Source organism: Dreissena polymorpha, chromosome 15 (assembly GCF_020536995.1).
Source record: "Dreissena polymorpha isolate Duluth1 chromosome 15, UMN_Dpol_1.0, whole genome shotgun sequence".
NCBI classification, from domain to species: domain Eukaryota; kingdom Metazoa; phylum Mollusca; class Bivalvia; order Myida; family Dreissenidae; genus Dreissena; species Dreissena polymorpha.
Genome location: NC_068369.1, coordinates 11,078,861 through 11,093,704, shown reverse-complemented (window position 1 = coordinate 11,093,704; position 14,844 = coordinate 11,078,861). Strand labels below are relative to the sequence as shown.

The 14,844-nt window shown below is 35.5% G+C and overlaps 1 long non-coding RNA gene across 3 annotated transcripts in view; it reads right to left on the bottom strand.

The window, feature by feature from the left end:
• The window catches only part of LOC127860391 (uncharacterized), a 122,501-nt gene that overhangs the window by 94,445 nt on the left and 13,212 nt on the right, over positions 1 to 14,844 (bottom strand). For all 3 annotated transcript variants that reach the window (XR_008039737.1, XR_008039735.1, XR_008039736.1), the window contains one exon: positions 13,703 to 13,782. This is a non-coding gene — a long non-coding RNA (uncharacterized LOC127860391). The remainder of the gene's footprint in view (positions 1 to 13,702; positions 13,783 to 14,844) is intronic.

Below are 14,844 nucleotides of genomic sequence, written 5' to 3'. Positions count from 1 at the left end.
GTTATGTTTGTTTGTCAATTATTTAATTGAAGTAGAAATAATACATCAGTGTACATAATTTTATTGTGTTGTTCCCTTCGTTCTTTACTTTAAAAATGCAACTTAACAGCTTTGCAATCAACTGAAATAATATATAAAAAGTAAAAACAATAAACGTTTGGCTTTCTTAATACGATATCATTTCAAACGCTGTTGGAAGGAACCATTGCTTATTAGAGGTTTACAAGGTAATTTACCCAAGTACGCAAATGTAATGGTCGATTGCCCTTAGGCATGATTCTGTTTTATTACTTTAATCCGGTTGTAAAAATGCATGACCGAAGGGTCATCAGATAAGCAAAAACAGGGTCAAAATCTGATAAAATAGCGCTGTTTAACTGACTGTACGAAAATCCGTATGTCCGAAAATTTAGAATCATGAAAACATGAAATATTTTGGCTTAAAAAGGAAATGTAAGAAAATTTAGAATGTAAGAGAAAATACGGTGGTTTTATGGTGTTTAAATCGATTAGAAATAGCAAAACCTAAAGACATTATCTCAAGTGTGATTTTCAAAAGATTTTATATGAATGTACACACACGGTAAAACTAGTCTATTAAAATGAAATACCTTCATTGGTTCTCATGTTTTTAATATTTATTAAACATAGGTATTTGTGAACACTTGTTGTTATATAATATTGAAATGTACACGCATACTGAACATAAAATCATTAGCATAACGGCTAAGTTGGTTTTTACTAAGATTGCAATAGTGTTTATTTTATTATTATGAATCTTATGAGGATAATTTTGAAAGTATGACACAGAGTATCTGAAGAAGATATATACATAATCACATATGTTGTTGTTGTTGTGGTTATTGTTTCAATATTTTTATGAGTATCATACATTCAATGACGAATAGCTATTAATTTGTCATACAAACACCATAATTATTATTGGATTGCGGAGATTAAACAAATCGATTCCCTAGTAACTGATATAACTGATACATTTTTTGAGCGACAATTTGAAACTAAATCTAGTATTATTTAAATTTGATTATTTTAATTGCAGACTTTTTTTATTAACCCCAATTATTGTGTACGCAACGTTTCTTTTATTTAAATCGCTGAGTACGAAGCATCAAGCTATTTTTTAATTAATTGACAGAGATCTTTAATGTATGTCATAATATAAATTGAAATCAATCTTAATTAAAGCTTGAGCGGTTGGTTTGTAATAAGTTTTGTAAATGTTGCTGTAGGATATGTATGCACAATAAATACTAACGCTCTGGCATATTGTGATGGTGATATGATTATATATTGCACAATGAATATGTGATGATGTTCTTGTGATAATATTGAGGCTATAATTAGTTTTTGAATTAAGCTAGCTAATTTCAAATAAGATACAAACACATCCCAATCCTAAAATTATCAGTAAGTTATAGTATTGTTTGCCTCTAGGCGCATAATTAATTGAAGGCCTAGTTTATCTGTTAATCCTCGCCCCATGTGGTGTCCCAGTGGGTACACTGATATTAATACACGATGTATTGGTCCACAATTAAATCTCTTATAAAAACATGTCTCTCAGGTGACTGAAAAATGGCTGTGTAGATACAACAAATACTACTACAACGGAGACTAAGATAACACATGTTACAATTAATTTGTCTTCCTTGCGTTCTTCTTATACGACAAACACTTCTAAAACAAAAAAGCAAAAAGCCGCTACTGCTACTGCTTCGGCTACTCTTACTGCTACTGCTACTACTGCTGCCGCTGCCGCTGCCACTGCCACTGCCGCTGCCACTGCCGCTGCCACTGCCGCGGCCACTGCCACTGCCGCTGCCACTGCCGCTGCCAGTGCTGCTGCTGCTGCTGCTGCTACTGATAGTGCTACTGCTACTGCCACTGCTACTGCCACTGCTACTGCCACTGCTACTGCCACTGCCACTGCCGCTGCCACTGCCGCTGCTGCTGTTGCTTCTGATAGTGCTACTGCTACTGCTGCTGCTGCTGCTCCTGCTGCTGTTGCTGCTGCTACTGTTACTGCTACTGATACGGCTACTGATACTGCTACTTCTACTGCTAGTGCTACTGCTACTGCTACTGCTACTGCTACTGCTACTGCTACTGCTACTGATTCTGCTACTGCTACTGCTGCTGCTGCTACTGCTGCTGCTGCTGCTACTGCTACTATTGATAATATTCTCCTTCTACTTCTCTTTCTAATATTGCTAGCGATGCTTCATAATTTATTTTTAAATGTATCATTTTGTTAAAACAGGAAAGAACTGTTATATATATTTTCTTAAAGGGATCTTTTCACGCGTTGGTAAATTGACAAAATTGAAAAAAGTTGTTTCAGATTCGTAAGTTTTCGTTTTAGTTATGATATTTGTGAGGAAACAGTAATACTGGACATTTACCATGCTCTAATATAGCCATTATATGCATCTTTTGACGATTTTAAAACCTAAAAATTATAAAGCGTTGCAACGCGAAACGATTGAATAATTTGGAGAGTTCTGTTTTTGTCGTTAAATTTTGTGAAACTACGAAGATTGCTTATATAAGGTATAAAATACGTCGAGAATGTGTACTCGGCGGAATAGCTCAGTAGGCATAAGCGTTTATACTACAGGACTCTGCCAGGACTCCAGGGGTCACTGGTTCGAACCCTGCTCCGGGCAATGTACATTTCCTTTTTTTTTTTTTTTCTTAGATTTTTTACTGGAGCTTTTATGATCCAATGTTTACATTTATCAATATAAAGCATTTAATGAATAAGTTAAAAAAAATGCCAAAATCTGTGAAAAGGCCCCTTTAAAGGTGTAAAGAATCTAAACTTTTCTGCGATTAAAGTTTTATTTAACTGGATTAGTATAGGCCACATAACAGACGCTATTGTACTGATTTGTACTAAACAACATTTTGTCATAATCAACAGTTTTAACATGCCGCAGTTTCCTTGGAAGTTGACCTTTGATTGGAGTTATGTATAAAACATTAACAAGGTATTTGTTGACAGTTTGTCCTGTCACAATTATATATTAGTTGAGCCAAACGTGTGATAAAGATCCCTTTTGGGGTGGCGATAAATACTATTTATATTGTTCAACAGTGGGAGACTGAGAAAACATATGTTACAATTAATTTGTCTACTTTGCCTGCTTCTTCTTTATATATTTTTCTTGCTAATCGTTTAAGTTTAGTTTTAGTTAAGTAGGTATATCAATTTACATTTTTTGATAGATATTTATTTGGATAGTAATAGTATGTTTTATTTGACTTGACATCATTGAACCGGTTTATTCATTGATAAGATCGGGATCTCCACAGGTGTTTAATCTCGATTGTTAGGTGGGGAGAAGGGTCCGAATGATAATGTTGTCGTCGGCTTACGAATCACATTTCACAAGTTTTAGACAAATATGCATACATTATAAACCTAATTTAAGTATTACATAGATAATAACTTATCTTTATTTTGATGAACTACGTTTAAGGTATAAAACTATAATTATCTATGTGTTGTGTGCCGCATACATACCATCTTGCTTTTTTAAATTTGATCACAACGGTCCGAAGTCATAAACATTCATTATGCATGGTTGCTAAAGCACAGTGTATACTAACTAACCTATGTTTATTGTTGCTTGCTAGGGTTATTATTATTATTTTTTATTTTTTTTTATTTTTTTTTTTGGGGGGGGGGGGTGGGAGGGCTTTTATAGAAGATTTCAACTAGTCCTTCAATTAACGAAAAAAAAATATTGGTATAGGAAATATAAAAGAGTAATAGACAGCTTCATTCATGCTGTTCTATTATGGTGTTTTAACGCATATAATTATGTATGGTTGATGAAGCACATTGTATGCTACCGATGTTTATTGTTGTTTGATGATGATGTTAAGTTGGTGTTGCTGTTGTTGTTAATGATGTTGAGGAGGAGGAGGAGGAAGAAGAAGAAGAAGAAGAAGAAGATGATGATGATGATGATGATGATGGTGGTGGTGGTAGTAGTGACGACGACGACGATGATGATGATTTTGATTATGATAATGAGATTTGAATTAAATTAATGCGCAAAGATTTTTCTTTTTAGCGGCCAAATGCAGATATCTGCGCTCGGCCGCTGTAAGGGTTATGTAATATTTGCAATCTACATAGGAGTCAATAGCAGATACCAAGCACCATATGCTTATGAGAAACAAAAGCAAAATATTGGCAATCGCTGAAATCTCGAATATGACTTAATCATTTTATTAAATGAAAACCGGTAACTATTTTAAACGGTTATTATATTGCAACAACTTAGCGGTGTTTATCCAAAAGACCATTGTTATAATTACAGGGACGTCAATAGGCCAAACTATTCAGGAAATATGATTTGAGTCGTCAAGGATAGATTTTGAGATCAATGTACGTCCGATGAGATTTAAAGGGAGTTGGAGGCGTAGGGACAGATTCGTTCGAGTACGCGATCATTTGAGAACAAATTATGTTGAAGCTTTATCGGAATTCCGGAAATTTGCGATCGGTACCGATTTTTCCTGGTTCTTTTTTATTGATTCTGATAAGTTAGCGGCCGGCACGGACATGAATATTAACTGACGAAAACCTCTTCGCTACTTTCCGAAAATCTTCGACATGTTGCAAATATCCGTAATATTCCGCATTGTACTCACCAGAAATTGCAACTAGAAAGACTACAATAAATCAGTTAGCTACGGCTCGGGCGGGGATTTACCTTTTATCCCTGTAAGGGACCTAATGCCCCAGACTACCGTCTATTTTTTCCGGAATTCGAACTTGATACACTTGATATCCCTGAATTAAATATTTATATCCGCAATTTTGATCTCTAGAGTGCTGACTGTTAGTATTGTATTTGACTGGAATGACTGTCGATTATGTGTTTTTAAGATTAAAACAAGCTTACGAAGAACTTTGTGTTTGCTTTTTTGTACGCTTTCTTTTTAAAAATGTATTGTCCGCCACGGACGCAAAAATTGACCAAATGTACCAGATTGTGGTCTCTTTAAAGTGCTATGTTTTTACTGCCGTGATATCTTTAACAAACTACACATTATTGATCGTGGACGTTTTATACTCTTATTGAATTTGTTTCCTCCAAAATATGCTCTTCTATTAGTAGATGTTTAGGTGACGATGTTCTAATTATAGATCTTACACGGCCAAGAAACACTAGATAGGTCTTTGCAAAGAGAGCTGTTGGATATCGTGAATGCGTTCAATGTGGCCTGTTTATTTCAGAAAGCTATGTGCAATGTTTTATGGGGATTTCTATCAAATTGCCTAATTGCAAAATTTGATTTAATTCATTCGGACCTACAAGCGGGAAACTTCTTCATTAAAATTCAATGGGCTTTTAAGAAGTTCGTTGAAAGGCCAAATTTGACGTTAAACAGCAACGCCAAAAAAATTGCTACTCAGTCTTATTTATCACTTTTTTTGTAAGATTTACCAGTAGACGTTCTTCAGTGAAATTAAGCAAACACACAGTGCCGTCAAATATGGAAGGGTATTTAGGTAAAAATTACATCCTTCTTTGTGACTGTGTCATGATTCTTGATGGTACTTTCAATTAGTATGTAGACACCTTTTCATGCTTGATGGACACTTACATCTTGCCTGATGTCCAATGTCTATTTACATTCTGCTTAATGGTATCATGCATGTGTACAGATGCAACATTCTTGTTCGTTAATTGCATGCTGCATATGTGTATGTTGGTTTGTGCAGAGAGACTTGTGCAATAGGCGCAGTGCATAATGAAATCAAATATTAATGCGTTTAATAAATTAACGCGATGGTAAGATGTGAGTTTCACCCAAGCACAAAGCAACATACTATCATGCATGATACAATGATGTCAATTGACAGTCATTCCGAAATGCTACGGAGGACCACGGAAATTTACGGCGTATAACGGAAATTTTATGTTATAGGAGAAGTTGCGCACCTTTGTAAGATATTTGCTACTGAACCGAAATTAACCGCGTGTTTGTAGACTTAACTTTTTTTTGGTTAATGACTAACCATAATTTTTGTACAGTAATTTACCTTCAATAACCAAAGAAAGTCTATGGATATATTTCAATATATGCTACTAATGCATGTATGCAGAGCTCCAGATAAGACGCTTAAAGTCGTAAAAAATTGAATTAAATTTAGTAAAAAAGTAGACTTAAATTCTGTGCGTACGGTTACACATTGGAAAAATAAAATAAGAATTCAAAATGTGTGATCATGCGTAAAACTCAATATCAATGCATATAATGTAAACATTTTATCAATGAGTTCCCACTCGTCTAGGCCCTCATTACAATTATGAAATCAACAGCACTTTAACGTTATTATGAATAACAGACCATCTTTACAACAGTCGAAAAGCCGAACGTTTTCCATTATCTGGTCCTTTTATCGCAAAAAGTCTGCTGTAACCCGGCAATTGTCATTAGCTCTTCTTAGACTATAAACCTAAATGCGGATGTGCCAAAAATTATATTTACCTGAAAAAAAAATAATTAATAATAGACTTTAAGGCTGGATTATTATAGAGTGTAAACCAAGATTTTGCTGAAAAAGTTATCTGGAACTTTGCATGTATGTTGAGAGGAAATCGATTACATAATTTCAAATTTACTAGAGTACTTTTATATTGCACCACATAAAATGCTTTAAAACTATAATATTGAAGTGCACATATAAACTTTATTATAGATGGGTAGGTATTTCGTGTCAATCTCTTTCACATATGAAAGAGCTGTTGGTCATGCTGCTTTAAGTACATATAGATGCATGACACAATTTAGATTAAGCAAAATAAAACACTAGGTATTTGCCAAGAGTCAAATATATACGAGCAGTAAGAGCGTAATCGTGCACAGCGAGACTTACTCATGTAGAATTTAAAACTCTAATTGCTTTCTTTCGAAATAATTTCATGTGTCCGATCTAATATGCAATATGCCCGGTGTTTTTTTTGCGGATTAATGTTCCGTTTTAGATCCATAATTAACGAATGCCTCAATATTTTCAAAAATTAACACCGGAATAATGTTCACCGACATTTTTTCATACAGATTGGATATAAATATTATAGAGCTTAACAAAAAATACATTAAGCCCTGTTCTCCCGGCACACGTGCTGGACACACAGGTGGTTAGCGTGTGGCTATGATAATAATTAGTGAAAACATCTTTTTGAATGATAAATAATCATATTAAAACGAAAAATCAAATTTTCTATATAAAAAAAAATCACTACCGTTTTATATATAACAAGGTATCCAACTCGAAATCATCCGAAAACGGGGTGCATCGTTTTGAGCAGCCATTACTAAATTAATTTTGCAGCGATTTTCATGACCCGGTCTTATTCAACGCAGAAATGAATTTCCTTTTAGGAAATGTATATATATTGTTATATTTCTACACATGCTGGGTCAAATTTTAAGAAATAAAGCTATACATAATTCGCTTGACCCAGTTGTTATCGATCAGACCGTATTTATGAATGAAATCTCCAGTTGTAAAGACACAACTCCGCATTGGAGCAATGAAATCACTCTTGTGTTTAAAATGTCAGTTCGTTGAAATGTATGTAAACAAAGGTTTGAAAATGCGCTGGACAGTTAGTTTTGATGCATAATTCTACGGCAAGCACGGTAAGAATGTTTTTTTCATACGTTTTATTGAATAATGGTATCGAGGTTCGTGAACTTTGCAGGGAAAATGCCCATTTCCCCGTGAAGATTTCAGTCATGAATACTGTCTGATCGATCACAGCTGGGTCACGCGAGTTGTGTATCGTGTTATTTTTTAAAAGTTGACCCAGTATTTGTAAAAATATTGCAATGACATATACATTTCCAGAAAGGAAATTTATTTCTGCGTTGAATAAGACCAAGATCGTGAAAATCGCAAAATTGATGAAGTAATGGCTGTTTAAAACGATGCATCCCGTTTTCGGATGATTTCGAGTTGGATACCATGTTGAATATATATTTAACTTATTTTTTTAAGAAAAGTTGATTTTTCGTTATAATATGATTACTTATCATTCCAAAATATGTTTTCACTAACTAGTATTATAGCCACACGCTAACCACCTGTAGCTGGACACTTTTAAAAAACACAATACAAATTCAAGTACTTATGCACTTAATTGATTGTAAACAATGACGGTTGAAATCCGTGCGTGGGAATTTTTCTGGTAACCAAGAGCGACGTCAACGTTCATGACAAACCTGTTTATATGACATTTATTTATTGATTTTTTCCAACTTGATTGAAAATTATGTTTTATGATATTTTAATACATGTAGATGAAGTAGTTGTTTTCTCAACGAGGAGTACAATAGTTGTACAGTACTAGACACGAGTACTTGTAACTTTCAGGTTTCTCTGTATACCACAGACATTATATAGTCATAACATGATAAATATGTGTTTATAGAAATTGTAATTATAGCATGGTAAATAGACTAGAGAAATCTGAAAGTTTCACGCACAGGTCTGTGGCAATGGGGGTTTGGGCTACTTTATAAATATGAGGTCGATATGCAATGCACATCGGTAGATTACGTCTACTGTAATTATTTGGACTAGGGAAGAGCCACAATTCCAACACATCAGCCCCGTTATGTTCTGAATAAAATACATGTATAATTTCTTGAGTGCCAATTGCATCTTACAAATATCAAAAACATTCACGGCAGTCAATTCATTGTGTAAACGTACTGGTCTTCATGGCAATAATGAACGTATTTAGTTTAATGGAGATTATATAACGAAGGGAACTAATTCAGCTTATTCAGTTTACTAGTCAAAATGATTCGGATGTTTTCGCTTTTTTTCCGAAAAGTAATTTATTCAACATACGGAAAATAAACGCGCGCCACCTGATGTCATAATTTAGTAACTTGCATTCTGCTTACTGCCTGTTGCTAACTGCCGTTGTTAATGACGCTTAGTGGCAAAACCGATTATGACTGGTTTCAGGAATAATGAACACACAAACATTGGATAGTCACCAAGCATGTTGAAACAATCATCAAGTATAACCGATAGAGAACAAGCATGTTGGAACTGTCATGAAGCATGTTAGAATAAACATCACGCATAATGTAAATATTATTCATGAATGATGTAATGTTGCAGCAATCATCAAGTATAAACGAATAGACAACAAGCATGTTGGAATTGTCATAAAGCAAATTAGAATAAGCATCAGTCATAATGTAAATATTCACCACGAATGATGTAACTTTTACCTAAATATCCTTCCATAGACATGTGTTGTTACTAAAATAGACATAGAGATTTGAGCATTGGGAGTGACCTAATCATACTGTGCTTTAGCAGTATTACGGAATACCGTTAGTGCCATCGTGGTTACACATTAAAATCCAGAGGGCGAGAACGCGAGAACGCGATAGTACGATGGCGACAATGTGACAATACGATGATGACAGGGTGACAATACGATGGCGACAATGCGATAGTACGATGGCGACAATGCGAGAACGCGATAATACGATGACGACAATCAGACAGTGCGATGACGACAGTGCGACAATACGATGGCGACAGTGAGATAGTACGATGGCGACAATACTACAGTTCGATAGTGCGATAATACGATGACGACAGTGCGAAAATACGATGACGACAGTGCGACAATACGATGGCGATAGCCGACAGTGCGATAGTACGATGGTGCCAATGCGATAACGCGATAGTATGATGGCGGCAATTCGAAAATGCGATGGCGACAGTGCGACAATACGATGGCGACAATGCGATAGAACGATGGCGACATTGCGATGATACCACGGCGACAGTACGATATGACTATCGCATTGTCGCCCCCGTACTATCGCACTGCCGCCATTGTATTGTCGCACTGTCGCATTGTCGTCATCGTACTAGCGCGTTTTCGCAATCGTACGAACGCATTGTCGCCATCGTATTGTCGCACTGTCGTCATCGTACTTTCGCGTTCTCGCATTCTCGCCCTCTGGATTTTAATGAGTAACCACGGTGGCCCTAACGGTATTTTGTACAGTAAAGTGCGTAAAATCTGGTTTGGAATAACAATTTTTTTGCCGAAAACAGATGTTGAAAACCCGACTTTGTTTTATAAGTAGTAGTCTAAATATACAATGAGTTTTCCGAGCATTAAATAAACATATTAAAATAAAATTCATGTTCGTATCAGTTGAAGTTCTTGTTAATAGTAGAAGCAAAGAACACAATAAAACGCTGATTGGGCTTACTAATTTGAGGCAAGAAAAAACACATCGCGCTATTATATATAACATATAACGCGCATCCGCAAAGTTCGAGCGCCCGTCTCGGTGCCGTCGTTTCCGGTGAAAGTTTCGCACAGGAGCTACCGAGTTTGGATATGAGACCACGAATCATGGCTTGACTTTATATATCAGTCAGCGTAGTACCTGACCAGACTGCGCGGTTGGACAAGCTAGGATGGACCAACTTCGGCCGCATATGACATAAGACCCATTTTCGCATGACGCGGGTCATCTGACCTTTATAATGTGTATATAGCTTTGAATGGAATTTGCACATAGTTTTTGGCATGGATTTATTGTTATGTTAATGTGTTGCACGCTTTCAAAAGCAGAGGGCATATATAAGATCAATTATACTACGGAGTTCATTTTCTGTTGCAAAATGAAATGCAATAAAGATTGTTACTCAGCGGTGTGTACAGTATGACAGCGTTGTCTGTCTGCGATGCATTTATACTGGTTCTAAGCTGGCATACTCACCAATTGGACTCAACCATCTGCTCGAACAAGAAATGATAAGTTCTACTAGCATAAACCTTTAATTGTAACTCATTTTAAAAATATTCATGTTATTTATATTATTCAATTTATTATTCAAAATTATAATTATTATTTCCTTTATTGTTGTTTTTCGCATTAAGAAACTTATTCGGCTTACGAAACTGAAAAATCCCATTGGAAAAAAATCCCATGGGGGAAAAAATCCCATGGGATTTAAAATCCCATGGGATTTAAAAATCCCATGGGATTTAAAAATCCCATGGGATTTTTTTTTTTTTTTAAACACGACTAAACGCATTAAAATATCGTAGTTGTTCATCATATCATAAAATATGATGTTTCTGAAAGTTTCATGAATAAATCTCCCAAAATAAGAAAAAAATCCCATGGGATTTTTTTCTCCCATTTTAAAATGGGATTTTTTTATTACTAAATATTTTTATATATAATTGGCATAAAACCAATATACAGTCCTTAAATAACGTTAAAATACTTGCAAACGCAAATAAAACACGTTTTTTAAAATGTTCAAAATCCCATGGGATTTTTCTCCCATTTGCAAATTATGGGAGAAAAAAAAACCCATGGGAGAAAAAATCCCATGGGAAAATCAAAAATCCCATGGGAAAATGCAAAAATCCCATGGGAACCCCAACTTTGCTTATAAATTTCATAGTGAAGAAAACGCGTTTTTTGAGTGAAAATAACCAATTATTAATCAACGATAAGACTTTTATCGCATACTATGTCTCAAAGTAGCAAATCTTTAAGAAAAAGGGTACTTAAGTTTGCGAAATTTCGGTTTCGCAAAGTTTTTCCGGTGGCCGTTAACTATGACCTCTATTGTCTACACAACGTTTTTCTATTATTTGACCTAATGACCTAGTTTTCGACCCCAGATGACCCAAATACAATCCCAAACCAGATTTCATCAAGATAAATATTCTGACCAAATTCCATTAAAATTGGACGAAAACTGTGACCTCTATTGTCTACACAACGTTTTTCTATTATTTGACCTAGTGACCTAGTTTTTCGACCCCTGATGACCCTAATACAATCCCAACCCAGATTTTATGAAGATGAACATTCTGACCAAATTTCATAAAGATTGGATGAAAACTGTAACCTCTATAGTCTACACAAACAAATTGTTGACGGACACACACACACGCACGCACGCACGCACAACGGACGCCGGACATCACACGGTCACACACACTTCATGACAGGTGAGCTAAAAATATGAAGAACTTTTAAAGTAATCGCAGGATCCAGAAAACCACCATTTTCAGCAGTATTTCTAGTCTATTTGTTGCCATAGCAACCAGAATTTTTTGACGTAGGAACAAAATAAAATGACTTGCATAATATCCATATTGCCATCTATCTATGTTTCAAGTTTCATGAAAAAATGTGAAGAACTTTTAAAGTTATCGCAGGATCCAGAAAACCACCATTTCCAGCAGTATTTCTAGTATATTTGTTTCCATAGCAACCAGAATTTTTGACGTAGGAACAAAATGAAATGACGTGCATAATGTCCATATTGCCATCTATCCATGTTTCAAGTTTGATGAAAAAATATGAAGAACTTTTAAAGTTATCGCAGGATCTAGAAAACGACCATTTCCAGCAGTATTTCTAGTCTATTTGTTGCCATAGCAACCATAATTTTTGACTTAGGAACACAATGAAATGACGTGCATAATGTCAATATTGCCATCTATTTATGTCAAGTTTCATGAAAAAATATTAAGAACTTAAAAAGTTATCGCAGGATCCAGAAAAGTGTGACAGACTCACAGACTGACGGACTGACAGACACACAGAGCGCAAACCATAAGTCCCCTCCGGTGAAACCGGTAGGGGACTAATAACCAGTTTATTTCCTTCGGAAAACCTGGTTAATAAATTACAATCAAACAGGTGGCTATTATTCTGCAAACCATGTCACAACCGCAATTCCTCTGTTTGGAACATTCATATATCAATATTATTGAACTGTGAAAATATGAGCAATATATACCAAGTAGTTAAGGCGGAGATGGAAACTAAATGGTGGAAAAACAGACAATTTAAGAGCCATTGTTCTTCACAAAATCATCTACACCTTAAGGTAATTCAGCTGTGGAAGTTTAGTGTAGTTTAAACCTATTTATTTTAGCTCGATTGCATCGAAAGCCTTACACTTATATAAACGCTCTCGAGTCCGTTTCCTGGGCCTAGAACCAGTACTTGGTGTCTTCGGGGGAAATCTAAAGAACGCTCCCACGGTGGGGATTGAACCCGTGACCTCCCGGTCGCTAGGCGGACATCATATCCATTACACCATGGCGACCTGTGGAAGTTTGAGTGAGATCCACCCAGTTGTTAAAAATGAGTTGAAAACACATGCTTTGGGATGTACCTAACAAGTGAAATGCTTAATGTCTTCCACTCAAATTGGCATTATATTGCAATCTCTGTGGCATGGACCGTTAAGACCAATGGAGCAATTTTGAACAAACTTTATTAACTGCTATTGTTCAATGTTACAAACTAAATATTTGAATATTATTGTCAGAGACTTTATTTATTTAGCTGATCAGATTTATCTGAGCAACTTTTAAAAAGGGTCAATCAAGTATGTATTATGCTAATGAAAAACATGCGACTGGTTAGGGAGATTTTTAAAAAATAAAAAATAAGGCATGAGGGAAACAACACAACGAATAAAAAGCATCGAAATATCTTTCCCTGAGAATGCTATGACAGTTGAGCTAAAATTGGAAACATCAGATATGCAATTACCAATACATAAGATCCTAAGATTGATGTGTTATTCAAATTTTACATAAAAATGTGATTTTATGTTTACCTCCCTTTTTATTCACTGCATTGTAAGTTGTCCTTTTCATGCCCACCAGTGCAATTCCTGGTTCTTCTATACTAACATGCCTGAAATGAAATTGGTCATGATTCATGAGTGTTTAATAAATTATAAATAAAAAATTGGCTATTGCCTAACAGATTTAACCGTTAAAAAGTTTGAATTCTCGTTTATGTTAATTGGTTACAACCAACAACAAAACATTGTCACCCCTGACATATGAATGGCAACCAAAATTACATGAAAAGTGAATTATTTTCACTTATTTTTCTATGAAGAAAACGGCTTACAATTGATTAAAACAATGTATTTGATTATATAAATAAATAAATGAAAAAAAATATAAGCAATTAATTAAACAGCTGAACCACATTAAGAAACATTTGTTTGTATCAACACAGATGTTCCAAACACGTTAACACAGTAAAGTTCCTTTTGGAACAAATTGTCTTCAATCACATAAATAACTAGAAATGGCGCGGCAGAGGCCGACGCGTATCCCCACGCCGCATGTTTGACCCAGGGGCGCCCCAGGGTAGGTAATAGGGCCATGCATAGTTGAGATTGACCGTATTGTCATAAGAGAAGTTCAGTATCAATTAGAAGTGAATTGGTGTAGAAATGAAGAAGTTATAGTAAACGGCAATTTGGGGTGGGTGTGGTCTATGTGGGTGGGGCGCCCCAGGGTTGGTAATTGTGCCATGCACAGTTGAGATTGACCGTTTTGTCATAAGAGAAGTTCAGTATCAATTTGAAGTAAATCGGTGTAGAAATGAAGAAATTATACTAAAAGGCAATTTTGGGTGGGTGTGGTCTATGTGGGCGGGGTGCCCCAGGGTTGGTAATGGGACCATGCATAGCTGAGATTTCCCGTATTGTCATAAGAGAGGTTCAGTATCAATTTAAAGTGAATCGATGTAGGAATGAAGAAATTATAGTAAAAAGGCAATTTTGGGTGGGCGTGGCCTATGTGGGCGGGGCGCCCCAGGGTTGGTAATGGGGCCATGCATAGTTGAGATTGACTGTATTGTCATAAGAGAGGTTCAGTATCAATTTGAAGTGAATCGGTGTACAAATGAAGAAATTATAGTAAAATAACCTAAAAAAATGAGTAAAAATCTCTGACCCGG